The sequence below is a fragment of the Salvia splendens genome, chromosome 6 (assembly GCF_004379255.2).
Source record: "Salvia splendens isolate huo1 chromosome 6, SspV2, whole genome shotgun sequence".
In the NCBI taxonomy this organism is placed as follows: Eukaryota; Viridiplantae; Streptophyta; class Magnoliopsida; order Lamiales; family Lamiaceae; genus Salvia; species Salvia splendens.
Genome location: NC_056037.1, coordinates 22,125,149 through 22,148,624, shown reverse-complemented (window position 1 = coordinate 22,148,624; position 23,476 = coordinate 22,125,149). Strand labels below are relative to the sequence as shown.

Sequence of the window (23,476 nt, the reverse complement as noted above, 5' to 3'; positions counted from 1 at the left end):
AGTGAACTCGAGTTTTACATGTAGTTAAGAAATATCACCGAGAACACAAAAACATTTTTCATAGTCTGGCCAGACAAAACAATCTCCCCACTTTCTCATCAATCAATCAATCAATCAATCAATCACATCCTCTTACCATAGTGCGACGAAAGTGTGGCCACACTATTCGCCCACGAGACCGGCCGACTAGCAAGGACGGCTCACGATCCCCTCTGTGTAAACAACCTGATAGGGTTTGCGGCCCTACTCAGACCCGAATTCGTTTATCATAGCCCTATAGCCTAATGGAGCGAACTCACAAACTAGGCATCAAGCACAATCTCAACATAGCCCTATAGCCTAACGGAGCAAGCTCAAACGAAATAGGCATCATGAAACAATCTCAACATCAAAACAATCATGGCATGACATAACACTTTAAACCACCCTTATAGCTCCATAATCATATTTCGAAACATAAAAGAATTTTAGTAAAAGAAAGCCCACCTCGATTGCTTACAAACACGGTTCACAACTTTATTGAAATCCATGCTCTTCGTACCCACGTACGCACAACAATCCTTATCAACATCATAACCACATAATACAACACAATCAGCCTTCCATCAATACAATTTATCATGCATGTCCTATCGTTCCTTTCATCGTTTTCTTAAATTACACATCCCAAACGTTCACCAACATAAGGAAACACCCCATAGTATACCTCAACGTATAACACATAACCACGCCATAAGATACGTTCCTTAATCACACATGTATCATTTATTCACTCAAAACTTGACAACAAGTATTATTTTAACATGATAGAAATCTGGCAGAACTGTGCGGTCGTTTTGTAAAAATCATTAAAAATCCATCCGACCTCCGTTGGGGCTGAAATTTTACCACAATACAGTAGACCTCCGTTGTAAAAATCATTAAAAATTCATTTAAAATTCATCTATCGTCAAAAGAGGATGAAATTTATACAAAACACAGAAGACATCTCAAATTTACTCAGTTAAAAACTCGTGCCAAAATAAGATCGTTTGGTCGGTCAAACACACGATGGAATCTACTGTCCGAAAACCACAATTTTCATGCTTCACAAATTCGAATTAGGGTTTATCTATCATTCATCCAAACACATATATTCATGTTTCCAACACATAATCATGCTTTAAAAAGATCTCACCACCATGGTCTTATATATTCACATATCATTCACCAACGAATCATCCACATCAATAAATGCATACACATATATTTTCTCATGTAACCCTCAATCCCAACCGATTAACTTTGAGATCTATGATCTCTACACTCACTATATGCATGAGAGGTTCAAAATTTATGAATTCAATGATAAGAATGAGAAGGATGATTCAAAGTATACCTTTCTCTTGAAAAATAATCGGTTGAAACGACGAGTGGTTCGATTCCTCAACGAATCTTGAGTTTCAAACTCCAAATCGAAGCAAGAATGAAGAATTGATTTGGAGCACTTGAGAGAGATGGGAGGGGAGAAGAAAAACGTGTGGGGGATGAGAGGAAGAGTGGGAGGCGTGTGAATGAGGGATTAGGGTTAGGGTTTTGTATTTATATTCAAGGATTTATTCCCCCACTTAAATAAAACAATTAAAATTTGTGGAAGAAAAATAGGGAAGGTAGGCATGTATTTTAGAGAGAAAAAAAGGGGTTGTGGGATTTTTGACTAATTAAATGGAGATATGGTTCAAATCAAATTTATTTGGAGAGAAAGAATCCCACAAAATAAGAACAAAATATTAATCCCTTTAGAAAATAGGGAGGGGTCGAAATTTTGAGGATTATTTCCACAAGGAAATAATTTAAATCCTAATTTAAATAGGATAAGAAAAGATTTGGCAAGGTATGGTAGGATTTAATTTGGATAAATATCCCAAAACAATTAATTAAATCCAAGAAAGAGAATATTTCTTCCAATAAATAGAAAGGGCTGAAAATTTCAAATAAAATGGCTAGAATGATTATGCATTATCCCATTTAATTTAATTCACACACTGGAAGCTTAATCACATTGACTCACATAACTCACAACAACTAATTTCACATAATTAACTCAAACACATAGAGACTCAATTTCCACAAAAGAAATTCTCATTCAACATCCACATTAATTAAAATAAAATAAGCCATCAAATAAAAAATAATAATAATAAAAAGTCATAATTTTCCGGGGTACGTACTTCCGTCGCCGTTTGGGGAGATACGTACTTCCGTCGCCGTTTTCGCATGGGGAAACCACTATTTCTCCACATCACGAATACTTTGGCAGCCCGTGAAGAGTTCTTCCATGAAGGGTTTGACGCGGTCGGCCGTCCCAGCCACACGACGCTGCAAAAATGTACTGCAGCAATCCGCCAGCTTGCGACTAGACAAACGGCCGACATGTTCGACGAATACCTCCACATCGGAAACACCACTGGGCGAATACTTTGGCAGCCAGCATGGGGAAACCACTATTTCTCCACATCGCGATTACTTTGGCAGCCCATGAAGAGTTCTTCCAGGAAGGGTTTGACGCGGTCGGCCGTCCCAGCCACACGACGCTGCAAAAATGTACTACAGCAATCCGCCAGGGAAACCACTATTTCTCCACATCGCTCGACCGTCCCAGCCACACGACGCTGCAAAAAATGTACTGCAGCAATCCGCCAGCTTGCGACTGGACAAACGGCCGACATGTTTGACGAATACCTCCACATCAGAGACACCACTGGGCGACTGTGCTTGCTCAAATTCTGCAAAGGCGTCCGGGCAGCCTTCACCGATGAATTTCTCCGGAGGCCAAGCACGACCGATTGTCAGTTCCTGCTCGACCTTCACGAAACAGTGCACGGATTCCTCGGGATGCTCGGCAGCGTCGATTGCATGCACTGGCAATGGAAGAATTGCCCGGTGGCGTGGAGGGGGTCCTACACGAGCGGCCACAAAGGCACCCACCCAACCGTTATACTCGAGGCCGTTACCGACTACCGGCTTTGGATCTGGCATGCGTACTTCGGGGTCCCAGGGTCGAAGAACGACGTAAACGTGCTCCACCAATCCGACCTCTTAACCGAAGTTTTGGATGGTAAAGCGCCGGCCATCAACTTCATCGCCAACAACCGGCTTTATAAAATAGGGTACTATCTCGCCGACGGCATCTACCCGAAGTGGCCTACCTTCGTGAAGACGTGTAGCAGGCCTGCGAACCCAAAGCAGACTCTTTTTGCGCAGAAGCAGGAGGCTGCTCGCAAGGATGTGGAGAGGGCGTTCGGGGTTCTCCAAGCGCGCTTCAATATCATTAATTTGAAAATCCCATCTATTTCAAAATTTGAAAATCCGCACCACTCCCATCTATTTCAAAATTTGAAGACTGTACCTCTCCCATCCATCTCTCCCATTTCAAATACTCCATCTACTAACTTATTTTGAAGACTCTAACGGTCCATCTCTCCGGCGAAACTCGGCACCACCACCGTCGCTGATTCTCCCCCTCTCTCAATCCCACTCTCTTTCCCTTTCCCTCTCTATTCTCACAATTCCCAAATTAGGATGCATCTATCTTTCTCCCAAAAATCTGACTCTCTCATCTCCGGCGAAACTCGTCTCCAGCATATCACCACCGCAACTTCTCTCTCTCACTCACCCTTCTCTGGCCTCCACCTCCTGTCAGGTTGTGCGAAATTTCTCATTAAAATTACCTAGAAACCCTACATGAAAAAGCGGTGCCTCTATCTCCCTCCTCCAACGGCACTGCACTCTCCCTCTCCATCTCCATCTTTCTCTCTCAATTGGCGGAATCGACTCGTGTTTTCCCCACACCAAGAGTCATAGCCCTCGCAGATTTCACGCCCCCGGCCTGCTCGCCCGGAGAAGAAAGCCGAGGACGTGGCTGTCTCGGAGTTTGGTCCCCACCGCGGCTGCTACTCGCCATCATCAGACGCCGTCGTCTCCTGCAGCAGGTCGCTGGTCTGGATTCGTGGGCGGCGTCGGGTGGCCCCTGACTCGCGGCCTTGCCACCGCCGCCAGCTGCGCGAACCCGTCGCCTTCCGCCCTTCCGTCGTGGGTCTTTTCTCCTTTTTCTTCTCATCTTTCTCCCTAATTGAATTGTAAATTGAATTGGTTTAGTTGGGGGCGAACTTGTAGTGTGTGATCATGCGTGCAAATTAAGCTAGAAAAAGGTGAATTATGGAGTTTTAATTTGTTAAATTTCTTTGCGTCATTGTCTTTTTCCCTTTTTATTTGTATTTTTCTGGTATTTTGTGTTCCCATTTTGGAATTTCACTGTCTTTGTTGTATGTCAGTGTTTATTTAATTGTCTAGACGGGATACATGTCACCATCGACCTCCTCATGGACTCGCCGTCTGATTTCGTTGCTGCTGATTCTCGCCGAGCGGTGAGAGGCGCTCCAGGATCCACTGAGCAGTCGCTTCGGTCGGTGTCATACTCCAGCCATCTCGGCTGCATTGTCATTGTCAATTTCGTCGGACTGCCGTGGACTTCTCGGCTTAGGTAAGTTTCCACTAATTTTCCAATTTACAAATTTTATCTTCCTGTTTGGGTAGATATGTTAGGGAGTTAGATTTGGGTTTATGAGATATGGGTTCACTTCTTGATTTGTGAAGCTATTAAACTTCTTGTGATGTCCAAACATTCTTGAGTTGAAAGAGCAGGCAATCACTTGCTTATTTGTAGATTGGTGTTATCCCTTTAAGAATTTATCTTAAAATTTGGGTTCAGCCATTGTGAAAGCTAGAATGAGTTTGTAAGTTTACCAGCATATTTTTTTGTCATTTTGATCATCTAATTGAAAAACTTCCACGAACTGTTCAAGTGACATCATTTCCGCCACTTAGCTACTCTGGCCGATTTGGTTCTTATGGTGGAGGCTTTGGTGGGGGGTATGGCAGTGGGCTAGGTGCCTATGGTCGTGGAGGGGGGCAAGTGGTGGATATGACTCTGGCCCTGGTGCTAGTTATGGTGGAGCAGGAGGGGGAATTTATGGGGGTAGAGCAGGTTATAGTGGCAGTAGTCGATACCATCCTTATTCAAGATAGATGTCCTTTAAGCATCTTGTAGGAGTTCTCACATTTCTCTTGGCCATTGCTTCTCACCACTCGGAGTTGACTAGGTTTTCAAAGTACTGGCAAGGAGATGATCTGTAGAAGACTGGAGAACCTTAATATTTTGTTGTTTCTTATTTGCTGAATTCTAAGTGTGAATCTCATTGAGACACTGTTAATCTTTCTAAGCTAGACATCTTATACTGTATGAAATGTATTTTGTTCTATTTTTAGTTAGAATGGCCTTTTGCTTTTTTAGGTTCTACCTGCTAGAATTTAATGTTTATCTAGAATTGAGTATACATGCTCAAGTGATCTGTGAGATTATGCCTAACCAGACATAGCGCCTCTAGCTGTTTTTGAATCTGTGATTTGTGTCCAAGCTTTCTTGTGTGTTTTTGGATGTTCTGGCTGGATGTATTAAAGCCTCTAGTTGTAGAATCTCTTTAATGTTTCAGTTACATTGATTTTAGGTGAGTGTTGGTAGAGAAAGCTATGAAATACAAACCTAGTAGTTTGGGTATTTGCTGTTTTTTCATTGCAGGAGACCTGGGAATTTTGCTGCTAATTTTTAATTTGCTATTTATATTATTTTTCCATATATTGTCATTTGTAATGACTGCTGAGATTATAACTTTTTACAGATATCTGAGTTTATTAAGAAATATGTTATGGTTTCAATCTTTTTGTCTAGTATGTTCCAAAGTTAATATACTGTGTTGTCTTGCATGGCTTAAACTCTAAACCAGAATTTTTTTCGTTTGCTTTTTATGAGATTTTGGTACATTTGACTTGTTGACTAGAGTTTATATTTATAATGTGCTTGAAATGTTGATGCTGTTGTCAAGATGATAGAATTAGTCTTATATAATGAAGACGAGAGATGCTGCAATAGTTATTCATATTCAGCCTCGAGTGTGTTAGTTGATTCGTTTATTGGCTGTAATGGTCTTATTATGAGCTTGGTTTGCTCCCAATTGCTTTATTAACTGTTCTTCTCTTTCACTTGATTGTGTCTAAATGAAACTGGATGTCTACTTAATTGTCTTACTAGTGTGGTGTAGGTTTGATTACGTTTTGCTAATTTATTTAATTTGTATCAGTCTTATCATGTAGTAGTAATTGTTACAAATTTTTTATATTTTCAAAGTTTTGGAACGGATCTTGAAGTACGAAATCATGCAAATATACAATTTATTATCATGAATCATATTGATTAATACTGAAGCTCGCTGTCGTGTGTTTTATTTTGGTACTTAATTTATTTGAAATGCTTAGGCCATTACTAATCTACAGTTTATTCTGAATGTCTCTTAAAGCATCCATTGTTTTGCCTCCTCACTTCCTCTCCCACCTTACTATCAAACAAGCAACTTGTCACTTGCTATTTCCTGAACATCAACTATTACGACAATTCAAATGATTCAATGCACCTCATTATATACTACTCCCTCCGTCCAGTTAAGATAGCCCCTTTCATTTTTCGCACATGTTTTGTAAAAATCGTAATAAATAGTTAAATGGGGGAAAGTAAATTAAGAGAGAGAATAATATGGAAGAGACTCATTTTCTCATTTGTTTTTATCATTGCAAAGAGATACAAATGAGTTTAAGCTATTTGTCAATGTATGGCGGTTAGTTATTTGTTTTATTTGACGTTTATGTCTCAAGAGTAAATGGAAATTGGTATGCTATACTATACACATCAATTCTTTTGATTCATAAATTGTTATAATCTTTTCTCAAGGAATCGTGCATTCTTTTTTTCTGACCCTACAAATGTGTTCCTTCATAGGGAAGCTTTAGCAACAATCTTTCTACTCCCTCTGGAGAGTTTGTATCTGGCTGGTGCTTGTCTAACGTTCTAGTTTGTGAAGAGGATGCACCATTAGAGTATGTATTATCTACATCATCTTAATAATTCTTATTTCACCAAATTAGTCAGTTACAACTATTGCGTGGGTCTTAAACACCCTATATCGCCAATGTATAAATTTGAATTCACCCCTTGCAGTGTACCTCGTTCATCTTATGCTCATCAGAGAACGTCTTTGTTGATTAAAGTGATTGCAAACCTTGATTGCTTTGTTCCTGATGTATACCAGGGTAAATGATTTAGTAATTTTCAGTTTCAATCGGTTAATCAAGTAGTAGTACATATCTATATTCTAATACTCTATTGCGTGTAGGTTCACTGTTAAGTCTTTAGTTCCAGGATTTTTGAATGAAGATGATGTACAACTGCTGAAGTAATTTGAATATATGCCTTCCTTCCATGCTGAAATCGGGTATTGGTTATTTCTTCATGTTCTATCTTTCTTATTTTGCAATTTAGATAATGAAACATTCTAGCAGATGGTCACAATGCTGCTTCTTATAGTTGCACTTTTTTTTTCCCTAATAAACTTGCTTCACTCACCATAGTTATTCATTATGTGCATGAGTGCATTTGGTACTTAATGTAATTTTAAGGCTATCTAAGATTGACAATCTTCTTTGTAGGTTATTTGTAAGTCAGTTTGAGTTCCGAATCGTTCGTGCTGCATCGGAAGATCATTTAGTCCATGTAAAACCTCTCTGGCTTAACATATGGATGTCATTCATCTTTTTCCATAAATGTTAGATGCATCTGTTTTTTTTTAATTCATAATCATATCTGTTTTCTTCTTGATAAGATTTTAATGAAGTTTGTCTCTTCATGCAGGAGATTGGGAAGAGGTGGACTGCAGGAGCAACTAGCTTCCTATATTGGACTCCCGGCCTTGATGAAAAAAAGAGTAGGTATATTTTTTTTGTAAGAGATCATCTCATGTTGTGATGTAGTAATTATTTTCTCTAGTGATGATAAAAGAAAACAAAAGAAATTCTCTTTTTTCTATGATATAAAACGTTTCCTTCCTTTTGCTTAAGATTTGAAAATCATGTTAATAAAAACCACGTTTAAACAACACTTAATTTGCTCGGGGTCTTGCATGTTATGCAAATGATTCACACTGTTTTGTAGGGAATAAGCTTTATAAAAAGGAATTTTAATGCCAGAAAAGGAAGGTAGGAAGGTAAGACTGATCTTGTAAAGATGACAGGAAAGATGACAGTATATATTTAGAGATAACAATTTAATCTATCAATCAAAATTGAATGTTGGAAAGTTTCGAAGATGATCTAAATTGAATGAGTATTATGTTTTTTTTCTGATAAAGATACATCGGTAGAGGTTTGCTTTCAGCATTTTGGTATGTGAGAAGGTTCCAGGTTTGCAGCCGGTAGGAAATCCGAGCTTTTATTGTAGTCGTTAAATCTTGGTCTTTGAGGATTCTGGTAACTCTACTTCTAATCTTTTTCAGGTGTCATTCAAACCCATATAATATACTTAACTTGTGATGTTTCCTACTCATACATGAGTGCCTAACTGCTATTTATTCTTATACATGCCTGATATGTTGATTTTATAGAGAATTTAAATGTTTTTTTTGTAATTGATGTTGATTTTATAGAGAATTTAAATGTTTTTTTTTGTAATTGACATGTTATGATTAAGAGTAAATTTCAAAGAGGTTGTCTGCCTTGGCTCTCTAAGATGTGCATCTCCCTCATTTTTAATGATTTCATACACATCACCAAATGATAAACAATATATATTAGCTTCATAAATATCCAAAAATTGCCCTAGTACTACGCTACTTTGTACTGAGGACGAAATGCTTCCATGAACAGAGTTTCACCACTTGCTATTTGTGTATGCATGCAAGATTTTCTCTCTATTGATTGTCACTACTTTCACCACTTTTTTATGGGTTATTAGCGTAGGCTTCATTCCTCTTGAGGGTTGGTCTGCAAACTTGTTGTTGCTTACTAACTTCTGGAGAACTAGGTTTCCCGTGCTTCAGATAAAGTGACAAGAGTGTTCTTTGGTGCCCGATTTCTTGAGCTAAGGAGAGAGAACTATTCCGGTTTTGAAAAATTAATTGAAAAAGCCATAGGGCCAATCGACTGAATTAGAGCTTTATGAGTTGCAATCTTGTTGATATTGGTGCATATAAATGATTTAGGCAATAGGACAAAAAGCCTCATATACAAATTATCACATGCCTAACCCCACATAAACCCCTAGTGAGCCCGTTTGAGCCCCAAAAAGCCTAATTTCTTTGTTGAAAATTTTGAAGTCACTATATTAGCCTACTTATTATATCCATTTGTTGGCCTATAATTTCTACCCTAGTCACTAAAATTAAAATGCTAGCACATTCTTGGGAGGGTATTTATGGTGGCAAGAAAAAGATGGAAGTCCTGGAACATTCATCAGGTGGTATTCATTTATATTGAGATACAAAGTGAAAAAAGCTGTGTCTTCAAAGAAAAATAAAATAAAAAGGCGGCCTTTAATGTGTTAAAAAAAGCGAAGGCTAGAAAAAAAAAGGCAGCCTTTCATGTGTAAGAAAAGCCAAGGCTAGAAAAAAAAGGCAGCCTTTCATGTGTAAAAAAAAGCCAAGGCTAGTAAAAATAAAAATAAAAAGGCAGCCTTTCATGTGTAAAAAAAAGCCAAGGCTAGTAAAAAAAATAAAATAAAAAGGCAGCCTTTCATGTGTAAAAAAAAAGCCAAGGCTAGAAAAAAAAATTGAGCAAAAAACAGAAATATGCTCAAAAGAATAAGATGACTTTGTTTAGATGGTAGAAAAATCTCAAGTTTGGGGTGTTGAGCTGTCAGAATTTTGCACGCATTGAGTGAGATGTGAAGGATGTTGTGAAGGATGCTATGATGGATGTGCTAGTATTTAAAATGTGATAAGCTACTTAACCAAATATGATCACACCTTTACCATAAGCCCCATTACATCTAAATGAATAAGTCCTTTTGATATATGCATCATATTGACTTGTGAGCGATGAATTTTGCTTGAGTTTGGGAGAAAGATCTTATGTGCTTAAAATAAAGAATAGCCGGAAGAAATTCTCTTTATGAATTAGTGACGATGGTTTGAGACTCCCAAGACATAAATCGAACTTACATTGAAGCATTGGGATGCCTAGCTCTTAGGGAATTAGTTCGTGTACAATTCTTGTTCTAAAGTCTTACCCGAGAGTGAATTTGGGGTCAACCTAGTTTCTCTAAATGATTCGTGTGATTTGACGTGACTTGAAGTAGAGGATTATCTAATGTCTTGTGAATGTGCCTATTTGTCTAACTTGATTGAGGGCGAGCAAGACTTATGTCCGGTGGTATTTGATGTGTGTGGGTAATTGTTTAACTTGTTATTATACAATGGATGGAATGGAGGGTAGCGCACTACTGCTCTAGTTCAATTTTGACCACCTCACTATTTATTCCAGTGGGTTGAAGGGTATAAAGCTGCAACCAATATTTGCTTCAATATTCAATCATTTATTTTTATAAACCTAACTTTAGTTCGATATTTAGTGTGTCATTTCATACTAAAGCCATCAATGAAGAACTACTGCAAAATCTCTCTGATGCTCTACACTTGTTGGTACTTGATAAAATTGGGGTTGGACTTGCTTTGTCTAATTCTGAAGAACATGATATATTCACTATGCCTGGATGTGTTGTTTGTTATTCTCTTCTTTGTACATACATTTAGATATAATTTTTTGTTTAGTTGTAGGAAGTGGAATACATACAACATTTTATTATTTTTATCTCCTTGGAATTCTTCTACATGTTGCACTAAACCTGTAACCCTTTTCTTGGTTGTATGCAGGAAAAACTTTCCGTTTGAGTCAGATTACAGAGCAATCATGCTGCTTTGAGGCTACTGAGATAATTCAGCATATTCTAGTGTTACTCGTAGTCGATTTGATGGCCTCTCTAAGCATTTAGATTCATTCTTGCAAATGTTATCTCTTGTGCAACTAAGGTGTTTTCCGTGATAGTTCCTAGTGCATAAATAGACTAGAAAGTACTTAGTCGATCAGAAGGTCGAGGGTGCTAAGGGGACTGAGTTCTTAACATAAAAGAAACGGGTGGAAAGGGTGGGAAATTGAAGGCACAAGTCTATTTATTGATTTTTGAGCTTGCTTTGCTTGATCTTCTGCCTCTTGGTTGTTGCACCTATATTTTTCTACTTATTTAATTCACTCTTTGCTACATTTTGCAGATTTAAAATTAATCTGTTAAATATATTATGTTTTTGTGAGCTATACAGTGCCTGACGTTTTTCTACTTTTTTCTAATCCACTGTTTGCTGTCTTACTGCTTTATAAATAACACATACATAGTATCCTATTTTTCTGTCTCATATGCTTGTACAAATATGTGCTATATTAGTGTTTCTCTGATATATAAACTCCCATTGATTGTCAAATCTTGGCATCTTAATATCTGTTTTTACAGGCTCATTCCCAAGTACTTACTAGACACATTTCCTTTTTTACTTTGGCATTAGGTTTGTTGTACTTGCATCTAAAAAAAGAAATCATGGGTCTTGGAAGCTGGTTGAGCAGTCAATTGGGTCTACAACAAATGTTTATAGCATTTACCGCACAATAAGCATTGCAATATCTGCACTTTGAGAAGATTTTGCCTTTTATACATATGCAGTTTTCAGTTTCTCATTTTGCCCTACTGTTAACATGGACAATTGTTTTGTTTAGGTTCTTGCATTGCTGAAAAAATGTTTGGTATAGATTCAAGAGAGTTAAATGCTCCCTCCGAGGAAAGTTACCCGAAGGGCCAACTGGAACATAATACAAAGCGCTTGGCAGATGTCGTCTCAGATGCTTCAAATTTTCAGTCATTCATTATGATGAACTTTGTTTGCTTTCCATCTGTACAACTAATTTTAAAATCTTATAGAGTGCTATAGATTTCATGGTAAGGTTTCATGATTGAAGGTCGAAAAGACTTAAAGCATGATATCTGAGTTTCTTAGAAAATATCTTTGCTTATGTGAACACAGTAATGATGTGCCTGAAGAGATTTTGAGATCAAATTGCTTGTTTTAACAAATGGATGCTAATTTTATGAAATCTAATTTCAAATGAAAAGGTAAGAGTTTGAGCACCTGCAATAACTTAGACTTAATGATCACCTCCATGCTTATCTTATCTTGAATGTTTGTACTATGTAGTCTGGGGACAATCTTATTTGTATTTTGCATGTTATTTGCTGGTAAATTTCTTTACTTAAACCAAACCAACTAATTTTTTTTTGCTGGTATTTTGTGAAATGGAATAAAGAGGGCTTCCTAAACTGTAGTTGCTATATTCACAAGTCACTTAGCACATAGAATGAGTTTGTAAGTTTACCAGCATATTTTTGTCATTTTGATCGTCTAATTGAAAAACTACCACGAACTGTTCAAGTGACTTCATTTCCTCAATTGGTTTTTGTCATTGCAAAGAGATACAAATGATTAGTAAGAAGAGTTTAAGCTATTTGTCAATGTATGATGGTCAGTTATTTTTTTCATCTGACGTTTTTGTCACAAGAGTAAATGGAAATTGGTATGCTATACTATACACATCAATTCTTTTGATTCATCAATTGGTATAATCTTTTCTCAAGGAAATAGTGCATTTTTTTTCTGACCCTACAAATGTGTTCCTTCATAGGGAAGCTTTAGCAACAATCTTTCTACTCCCTCTGGAGAGTTTGTATCTGGCTGGTGCTCGTCTAACAATCTAGTTTGTGAAGAGGATGCACCATTAGAGTATGTATTATCTACATCATCTCAATAATTCTTATTTCACCAAATTAGTCAGTTACAACTATTGCGTGGGTCTTAAACACCCTATATCGCCAATGTATAAATTTGAATTCACCCCTTGCTGTGTACCTCGTTCATCTAATGCTCATCAGAGAATGTCTTTGTTGATTAAAGTGATTGCAAACCTTCATTGCTTTGTTCCTGATGTATACCAGAATAAAATGATTTAGTAATTTTCGGTTTCAATCAGGGTATGCTGCTTGATAGTAATGTTTAACAAGTAATAACATTTGTTTCAATCCCAGATGAGAAGGATCTGTTTCTCAACATGTTCATTCGGGTCATAGAGAAGGACTATTAGAAACTGTCAGATGGGAAAGTGTCCACAGTTAGCAATAACTTGTGTATGCCTGCTTCTAATTCTTCCCTTGGTTAATCAAGTAGTAGTACATATCTATATTCTAATACTCTATTGCATGTAGGTTCACTGTTATGTCATGCATAGTCTTTAGTTCCAGGATTTTTGAATGAAGATTATGTACAACTGCTGAGGTAATTTGAATATATGCCTTCCTTCCATGCTGTAATCGGACATTGATTATTTCTTCACGTCCTATATTTCTTATTTTGCAATTTAGATAATGAAACATTCTAGCAGATGGTCACAGTGCTGCTTCTTGTAGCTGCACTTTATTTTTTCTTTAATAAACTTGCTTAACTCACCATAGTTATTCATTATGTGCATGATTGCATTCTCTATTTTTTTAAGTACTGCCTGCTTGTTTCGGAAAATCTAAGATTGACAATCTTCTTTGCTCGGGGTCATCTTATGTAACTTTTTATTTATGATTTGCAAATGATTCACACTGTTTTTGTAAGAGATCATCTTATGTAACTTTTCTGGTGTTGTAGTACTTACCTTTTCTAGTGATGATAAAAGAAAACAAAAGAAATTCTCTTTTTTCTATGATATAAAACTTTTCCTTCCTTTCACTTAAGATTTGAAAATCATGTTAAAAACCACGTTTAAATAACACTTAATTTGCTTGGGGTCTTATATGATATGCAAATGATTCAAACTGTTTTGTGGGGAATACGCTTCATAAAAAGGAATTTTAGTGCAAAAAATGGAAGGTAGGAAGGTAAGACTGATCTTGTAAAGATGACAGGCAAGATGGTAGTATATATTTAAAGAAAACAATTTAATCGATCACTCAAAATTAAATGTTGGAATGTTTCGAAGATGATCTAAATTGACAGAGTATTATGTTTTTTATTCTGATAAAGATATAATGGTAGAGGTTTGTTTTCAGCATTTTGGTATGCGAGAAGGAACCAGTTTCCAGCAGGTGGGAAATCCGAGCTTTTATTGTAGTCGTCAAATCCTGGGTCTTGTGAATGTGCTTATTTGTCTAAGTTGCTTGAGGGCGAGCAAGACTTCTGTTTGGGGGGTATTTGATGTGTGTGGTTAATTTAACTTGTTATTATACAATGGATGGAATGGAGGGTAGCATACTACTACTCCAGTTCAATTTTGACCACCTCATTATTAATTCCAGTGAGTTGAAGGGTATAAAGCTGCAACTAATATTTGTATTTTTATAAACCTAACTTTAGTTCGATATTTCGTGTGTCATTTCATACTAAAGCCATCAATGAAGAACTACTGCAAAATCTTTCTGATGCTCTACACTTGTCGGTGTCTGATAAAATTTAGTTTCATTTTTTCAAAATGTTATCTCTTGTGCAACTAATGTGTTTTCTATGACAGTTCCTAGTGCATAAATAGAGTAGAATGTACTTGGTCGATCTGAAGGTCGGGGGTGGTAGGTGGAGTTTTTAACTTATAAGAAACGGGGGGAAGGTGTGGAAAACAAAAGGCAAAAGTCTATTTATTGGTTTTTGACCTTGCTTTGCGTGGTCTTCTGCTTCCTGGTTGTTGCGCCTATATTTTTATATTTATTTTATTCATTATTTGCTGCCTTTTGCAGCTAATTGTTGAACTGTTACATATATTAAATTTTTGTTTGTTATACTGTGACTGACGTTTTTCATCTTTTTCTAATCCACCTTTTGCTACCTTGCAGCATAATTAATTAATACATACTTAGCATCCTACTTTTCTTTGTCTATGCCGTGTACAAATATGTGCAATATTAGTGTTTCTTTGATATGTATACCCATCGATTGTCAAATCTTGGCTTCTTAATATATCTGTTAACTAGACACATTTCCTTTTTTACATTGGCATTCAGTTTGCTGTACTTGCATCTAAAAAGAAATCATGGGCCTTGGAAGCTGGTTGAGCACCCAATTAGTGTCACGTAAAGATACTTTCTATGAGGTTAGTGTTGCCACTACTGTGGGGTGACTGAATTTTAATATTCTTGCAATGCCGGAATGGAAACTGCAGCTTGTTGTTACTATGTAGTAAATACTTCAATTACAATGGATGGAATCTAGCCTACTTCGATTTCTATATATTTAGTCAAGTTCCTCAACAATTTAATTTGACTTAATATCTCTTATATGTCAGTTAAGCAGTTTAATACGTAGTCTACTATATTTGAGTTTGTTATCTTTACTGTCCGTTTGATGATTATGATTGATACAACAAATTTTGGTTTACAAATTAGTAGCATTGTAAAATACTATTCAACCTTACTATGTTAGTTGAATGTTACCCTGTTATAATCAGTTTGTCTATAATGTTTATCCTTTGTGAATGCTTCTGCTTCAGGATCAGTCATTAAACATCAATGTGTGACTCACCGTACATAGGGTATTGCTTTACGTGCTATTTTAGATGCTTTGAGGAAGCCTGCAGATTCAGAAGTTTGTTCCTTCCTAGTTTATCAGTTGATGTTATTATTGTGAATTTCAGTTTTACCTTGGATTTATAACTTCTGATGTTTTCCTTTGAGAGTATGGCATTGGAGCAGAGTGTGGACCATCTCATTGAGTGGCCACAGTATAGAGAGGGCACTCAACAGTATTTCAGCGGCTTATACCCAACCTGATGGTGGCCATAGTGCCAATACTGCTCACCGACGCGGTCATATTCAATCTTCAGCTCCACATGTAGAGGTATTAAACATGTTATTTTATCTTCCTGTTAAGTAGTTGAACCAGCGTATGAGAAACATATGACTATTTCTTAGAAAACATGACAAAAGTGCTATCTCGATGTCATCATTCAAATCGTCTTCCCACATGCCTATATGTGGTTTCTGGTTTCACCTTGTCTATGTGGCTGTGGATAATAATTCTACTCCAAGTGATTTGCGTGAACTCATGATCACTACAATTTTGTCCTTTTGGTTTCAAATTGCACGCCCACAATTTTCTCTGATTGGACCCAACAACATTTTGTGTCGATTAGCAATTCCCTCTTCGATCCCACTGCAACAGAGACCACCAAGTTCTCTGAGTTCACTCCTAATTACATGAAGCCATCACAACACACCTACCCTTCCTAAGGCAAGTAATAGTGTCTTTGTATACTTTGATGTAGTTGACTTGATACTTTTTCTATTTTTACCTTGTTTTGACTGTATTTTTGAGAGCTAATCTACTCAAAACCCACAATGCAGTCACTAAGTGGTGCTTTGCTATCAATACAATCTGCCTCATTGGATTTACCACGGTCGTCTAAATCAACCTCAGCAAGTAAATTATCAGGTTTAACTATTCTACTCTCTCTCGCTGTGTGCTTTATGGATTACATTAACATTGGGACTGGTTTTACAACTATGAGAAGAGAAACTCCCGTAGAGGTGATTGGATGTAGTTGTCTTATAAATTTTAAGTCTCTGTTTACACGTTATCTTGATCCTTTTGGGTTTCCCATGCTTTTACTCAGGATTTTCTTCCTTGTTATGAGTTAGCAATTACAAGTTCTATTAATAGCACATTTAACTTTATCCCACTAGTTAACTAAAATCTCACACTTCTGAATTCTTTCTCAATTCCCGGTTACTTTCTCGTTTTCCTTTTCCCCTTTTGTTTCTTTATTATTTGCTTTCGTCCCTGTGACATATTTATTAATTAAGGAGTAGTGGGGCAATGGAGGTGTTCTGATTTTGGTTCAGACCGTCAAGAACTTAAAAGTTATCGTCTCTGAAAATATTTCCTTATACATGGCTGCTATCTCCCACCTAAAATCTAAAGTTTTATCTATTATGAGTGCACTTTCCAATTAAGATAAGTTGATATATGTCTTTAAATCTTAGAGCTGCTGGTAAAGTTAGCACACCTTAAAATTTTTATGTGCTTGTAGTTGTGCTTGGTGGTGTTGTATGAACAGACCCTTAGTTCTTTAAAGTATGAATTTTTCTACTGCAGCTTTTGCAACACTGTGAAGCTGAAAGTGTATCATACCTGGATGAGGTGGCCAGCAATACAGCAACTCAGGATATGGCACACACTCTGTTGGACTCGAGGTATTGGTTTCTAAAATCAAAGCATCATGCAGTTTTTGTCATAATTGTAGAGAGATACATGTTCATTGCATTTATAATAGAAAAAGATTTCCCAGACCCTATAGATCTATTGTTACAATTACATTGAAAAAACAAGTTTTGTACTCTAAAAATAAACTGAATTATTTTCCAACTTTTTCTTGTGATTTTTAACTACTTATTAGTAATGCCTTGTACTTGTGCTTGGTGTGGTTGTATAAACAGACCCTTAATTCTATAAAGTAAGTGTGATTTTTTCTGCTGCAGTTTTTGCAACTCTGTGAAGCTGAAAGTGTATCAATACCTGGATGAGTTGGCCAGCAATGGCAACTCAGGATATGGCAAAGTTTGTTGGACTCGAGGTATTGGTTTCTAAAATCAAAGCATCATGCAGTTTTTATCATAACTCTCAGAGAGATATGATAATGTTCATTGCATTTATAATAGAAAAAGATTTCCCAGACCCTTTTGATCTATTGTTACAATTACATTGAAAAACCAATGAGTTTTGTACAACCTTTTCTTGTGATTTTTAACTAATTAGTAATGCATAGCCGCAATTGGTCTATAACATTGTTTGTAGTATTTACTGTACATTAAGCATTGCAATATCTGCACTTTGAGAAAGATTTTGCGTGCTATACATATGAACAGTTGTCATTTTATTCATTTTGCCTTACTTGGTGCTATCATGGTCATTTGTTTTGTATAGGTTCCTGCATTGCGGAAAAAAGCTTGGTATAGATTCAAGACAGTTAAATGCTCCCTCCAATAACTCCCTCCAAGGCAAGTTACCAGATGGGGCAACTTGAGCTTAATACAAAGCTCTTGACAAATGCCGTCTTATATGCTTCAAATTATCTGTCATTCCTCATAAAGTGTGTTTATAGGGTTTGTATTTTCTGTATGTATTTTGTGTAGTGCAAGCAGTGTGTAATGTTTTTTTGTATGTATGTGTAAAGTGTGTGTATTTGTGTAGTGCAAACAGTGTGTATATTTTATGTATTTTGTGTATAGTGTATGTACTGCATTGTGTTTTGTTGTGTGCGGACACTATGTGTATTTTGTGTATAGTGTGTGAATTTTACGTGTAATGTATAATATGTTTAGGAATACTTTTTGTAGCGTATGTATACTTTATGTAAAGTGTGTGCAGTGCATGTATATTGTGTGTATAGTATACATTGAGTATATTTTGTGTTTTTTTTGTAGTGTGTATATTGTGCGTGGTATATATACTTTGTGTGCAATTTGAACTTTGTGTTATGATATATAGTATGCATATAGTACGTAATGTGTATCAAGTGTGTGTTATTTTTTGTTTAGTGCGTAGTATGTTCATTTTATGTGTATGTGTTTTATTTATATTGTCTTTGTGTCTTTTTAGTACCGTGGTTAATGTTTGTAGTATGTGCGACGTATGTATAAATTGTGTATTGTATAGTGTTTAAAAAGTGTATTTTGTCTATATATTGTGTGTAAAGTGTGTTATTTTCTTTTGTGTGTGTGTTTATTTTGTGAATTGCATACTAGTGTGTATTTTATGTATAATGCTTGTGGTATGTGCAATTCATTTAGCGTATGTATAAATATAGTATTTAATGTGTAGTGTATTTTATTTATACTATGTTTAATGTTTATAGTATGTGGTACGTATGTATAAATATAGTATTTTATATGTACATTTGTGGTATAGTATATATTAATATGTGTAGCATATGTATACTAAGTGGTGTTTCTATAATGTTTGTATTTTCTGTATTTATTTTGTGTATAGTGTGTGTGTAGTGATTGTTTAATATGTATGTGTATAAAGTGTGCGTATTTGAGTGTTGTATATACTTTGTACTTTGTGCTATGATGTATTGTATGTATATGTAGTGTGTTTTGTTGTTTGTGGACATTATATGTATTTTGTGTATAGTGTGTGAATTTTACGTGTATGGTGCGTAGTATGTGCGTAGTATGTTCATTTTATGTAGTGATAGTGTGTATGTGTTTTATTTATATTATCTTTGTGTCTTTTTTGTACTGTGGTTAATGTTTGTAGTATGTGCGACGTATGTATAAATTGTGTATTGTATAGTGTATAAAAAGTGTATTTTGTCTATATATTGTGTGTAAAGAGTGTTATTTTCTTTTGTGTGTGTGTGTGTTTATTTTGTGAATTGCGTACTAGTGTGTATTTTGTGTATAATGCGTGTGGTATGTGCAATCCATTTAGCGTGTAGTGTATTTTATTTATATTGTGTTTATGTATTTTATCGTCCATTTAATGTGTAGTGTATTTTATTTATACTATGTTTAATGTTTATAGTATGTGGTACGTATGTATAAATATAGTATTTTATATGTACATTTGTGGTATAGTATATATTAATATGTGTAGCATATGTATACTAAGTGGTGTTTCTATAATGTTTGTATTTTCTGTATTTATTTTGTGTATAGTGTGTGTGCAGTGATTGTTTAATATGTATGTGTATAAAGTGTGCGTATTTGAGTGTTGTATATACTTTGTACTTTGTGCTATGATGTATTGTATGTATATGTAGTGTGTTTTGTTGTGTGCGGAAACTATGTGTATTTTGTGTATAGTGTGTGAATTTTACGTGTAATGTATAATATGTTTAGGAATACTTTTTGTAGTGTATGTATACTTTGTGTGAAGTGTGTGCAGGGCATGTATATTGTGTGTATAGTATACATTGAGTATATTTTGTTATTTTTTTGTAGTGAGTTCATATTGTTTATTGTGTACGAGTGTATATTTTGTGTATAGTTTGAGTATGATGTACAATATATGTAGTGTGCATCTATGTTTGCAACGCATGTATTTTGTTTATGCGTGCGTGTGCAGCGCATGAATTTTGTGTATAGTGTGTGTAGTATGTCTATAATGTCTTGCGTGTGTATGGTCTGTATATAATGTGTGTTTTTTTTGTGTAGTAAGCAGCATGTGCGTTGTATGTATATTGTGCGTGGTATATATACTTTGTGTGCAATTTGAACTTTGTGTTATGATATATAGTATGCATATAGTCCGTAATGTGTATCAAGTGTGTGTTATTTTTTGTTTAGTGCGTAGTATGTTCATTTGATGTGTATGTGTTTTATTTATATTGTCTTTGTGTCTTTTTAGTACCGTGGTTAATGTTTGTAGTATGTGCGACGTATGTATAAATTGTGTATTGTATAGTGTATAAAAAGTGTATTTTGTCTATATATTGTGTGTAAAGTGTGTTATTTTCTTTTTTGTGTGTGTTTATTTTGTGAATTGCATACTAGTGTGTATTTTGTGTATAATGCGTGTGGTATGTGCAATCCATTTAGCGTAATCAAACTGATGTCGTTTATTGTGTAACCTGCTTACTTGTTGTGTCATGAGAGTGAACCTAATTTCCTCAAACATGTGAAATATATTCTTCCCACTAGCTTCAACAATAAATGCATTAAATAAATGACTTAGAGATGTTACTAGTAATCACGTCGCTACATGCAGAGGTGGAAATGAAAGCCTTATAAAATTTCTTTGTATCCCTGTCAATGAAGTCTTTATAAGCATCTCGACTCTGTAACTTAATTTCTTGAATGGCTTATTTGAATTTCTCGATATAGGTGCTTTTAGCTGTCTTCCAATAGGGTTTCTTTAGATCATGTTCCTTGTGTGCCTTCTTCCAATTCATGTACACATGGCGTGCACAATTTCTGTGTTTAGCAAGCGGCGCTAAAGTATTGACTGCATTTGTAAACCCCTGCATATTCAAACATTTAGAATAGTTAATAAAAAATTTAGTTAATAACAGAATTAAATCATAAGTGTATATCTTCTGTTGATCACTAATAAATGTCCATCCCGCTCCATCTTCAATTTTAAGATCCTCAATGAGAAACTTTAGAAACCATGTCCAACATTACTCATTCTCTACCTCAACTATAGCCCAAGCAATTAGATATATTTCATTGTTTCCATCCTGTCCACGGCACTCACTAAAATTCCACCCAAGAAAGTCTTTAAGAAGCAGCCATCAAGTGCAATCAGAGGCCTGCAACTCATCTTGAAGCCTTTCACTAGCGAACTAAAGTCTATGTACAGTCCTTTGAAAACATCCTCATTACCCAAAAGCAAATCAAATCTGCCCTCTTTATCAATTTTTCTTAGTTCAGCTATGTAACTCTTGAGTAAACCATAATGTTCTTCAATTGATCCTCTTAAGAGCTCTACAACAGTAGTCTTAGCTTTGTAAAGTTTATTTTTATTGACTTCACTTGCATATCTTTGTGGATGTCCATTGCTAAATCCCTCACGATGAAGTTTGGTCGCAATCTAAACACATTCAAGTATTTATTGGCAATCCATTTTGAACTTATAAGCTTGTTATTCATATCCCTTGGACAATCGTGTTCACCATCATATGCCTTGATTTCAACAATCTTTTTATCTCTCACAACACTAACATAAACTCTCCAAGGACAAGGTGGATTGCATTTGGCTTCTAAGCGATATTTTTCAACCCTCTTAAAGTGTATAAATTTTTCGGTCTCTATAGCACAAGTCGTAAGGGCCTCTTTACACTCAAGACACGTCCTGAAATTGCATCTTAACCCAATATTTAAGGTTCTATGATCACATTTAGGATTATAAACAACCATCTTTCTCCTACACTTAAAACGACCAATATCATCATCATTGTCATCACTTTCAAAAGAATGCACATTGCTGGCAGAGCTTGCATAATCGGAAAATATTCTCATTATCATCATGGCCAACACAACCATCAAGGAGTTTAGTGATATCATCATATACCACTATGTTCTTTTCTTTTACAACGTTGTCGTTCTCATCAAACAGTTCAGTATCAATTAGCTCATTGTCACTCTCCTCGCTTTCAGATGGATAACAATTCACATCTATATCACAACTCAACTCTTCATCGTCACCGACATTTTTTCCAATATTTTTAGCAGCTATTTCTGACTTTTCTCCTCAAATCCATCTTCCAATCTCCTCCCACCATCTATAAATATAGTGACTGTTTTAATTTTGTAAGAAAGATATGCCAACATTTGCATAACTTCTTTATTAGATTTTATAATCACATACACATTCCGATCAGGAATTTTGTAGCACATCTTAGACCATGATATAAAGCCCAATTTTTAACTTCTTCCTCAATATCAAAATAGCCAAATTTTTTAGGATCAAAGCCATATCTTCCAATAAAAGTCTCTAATATAACTTTTTCGGAGAGGATCACCTCCCCCACCTTATACACCATTTGCTACCCCACCAATTGAATAGTGCCACATGTTTATTCTTTAAAATAAAAAGTCTCCTACAATATTTGTTACCCCACCAATATAATAGTGTCATGTGTATATTCTTTAAAATATAAAATCTCCTTCATCATTTACTACTCCATCAATATTTCATCATTTACCAGTCCATCAATATAATAATACCATGTGCATATATTTTAAAATAAGTAAATTAAAGATTAAAATATTAGTTGTTGGATTGTTGTATCCTGGTATTCTTGCCAAATCTCATTGTTTCGTAGACTAGATACAGACATGGAAGACTCATTTTACACATCCGCAATCCCATGACATGACAACTACAACTACAGAAGTCGCATGAAAGTTTGAGCATTGTGATATATGATAAGAAAAGATTAAAATAAGTAGAAAAAAAAGAGTTGTCATTATATAGTAAAAATATATAGTACTCCTAATAAACTTAGCAGTAGCTACTGTACATAAACAAAGATAATTGAGAAAAAGAAAAGAAAACAAAGGATAAAATTGTGATAAGTGGAGATGACTATCTCTGGAGAACATAGTTCACGTCATGAATCATGATGTACTTTGATTATCAAAAACATTGTATGTCAAGTTCCAGTACTCATTATTAATGAGTTTAGACCCTTCAGATTCCTGTGTAGAAGAAACATGTTTTAAACCACTCTTTGCTACTTTTGGTTTCCGTTTTCTACTAATAGCCTGTTCCAAAGCATTCTTGGGTCTCTTACTTGATTGGTATGTAACCCTTCCTTTTGGTATGTAACCCTTCCTTTAGGTTTCACGCCTTTAATTTGACTTTCATTGATATCACCATTAGTTGAAATGTCTCCAACCTTATTTGCCTCAACTGTCACACTATTTGTCTTCCCTGCCATTCCATCAATGTCATTTCCCATTGTACTATGGCATAAGTATAACTATCTTCACTCTCAACAGCTTTTCCTACTAACTGCATGAAAGAGTTACATAACTCTT

The 23,476-nt window shown here is 35.7% G+C and overlaps 2 long non-coding RNA genes across 5 annotated transcripts; both read left to right on the top strand.

Moving 5' to 3' along the window:
• Positions 1-3,291: 3,291 nt before the first annotated feature.
• Positions 3,292-11,663, top strand: LOC121807669. 4 transcript variants are annotated; one of them, XR_006051989.1, is made up of 9 exons: positions 3,296-4,190; positions 4,314-4,522; positions 6,869-6,966; positions 7,088-7,179; positions 7,263-7,361; positions 7,576-7,639; positions 7,778-7,850; positions 8,078-8,391; positions 10,791-11,662. It is a non-coding gene; the product is annotated as an uncharacterized LOC121807669 (long non-coding RNA). The 4 variants fall into 4 exon arrangements; XR_006051988.1 differs by having other exon boundaries at positions 3,292-4,071; positions 7,778-8,391; positions 10,791-11,663; XR_006051986.1 differs by having other exon boundaries at positions 3,292-4,190; positions 7,778-8,391; positions 10,791-11,663.
• A 2,204-nt stretch (positions 11,664-13,867) lies between these two features.
• LOC121807675 lies at positions 13,868-15,592 on the top strand. The gene is made up of 3 exons (XR_006051995.1): positions 13,868-13,879; positions 14,993-15,081; positions 15,478-15,592. It is a non-coding gene; the product is annotated as an uncharacterized LOC121807675 (long non-coding RNA).
• Positions 15,593-23,476: the final 7,884 nt, after the last annotated feature.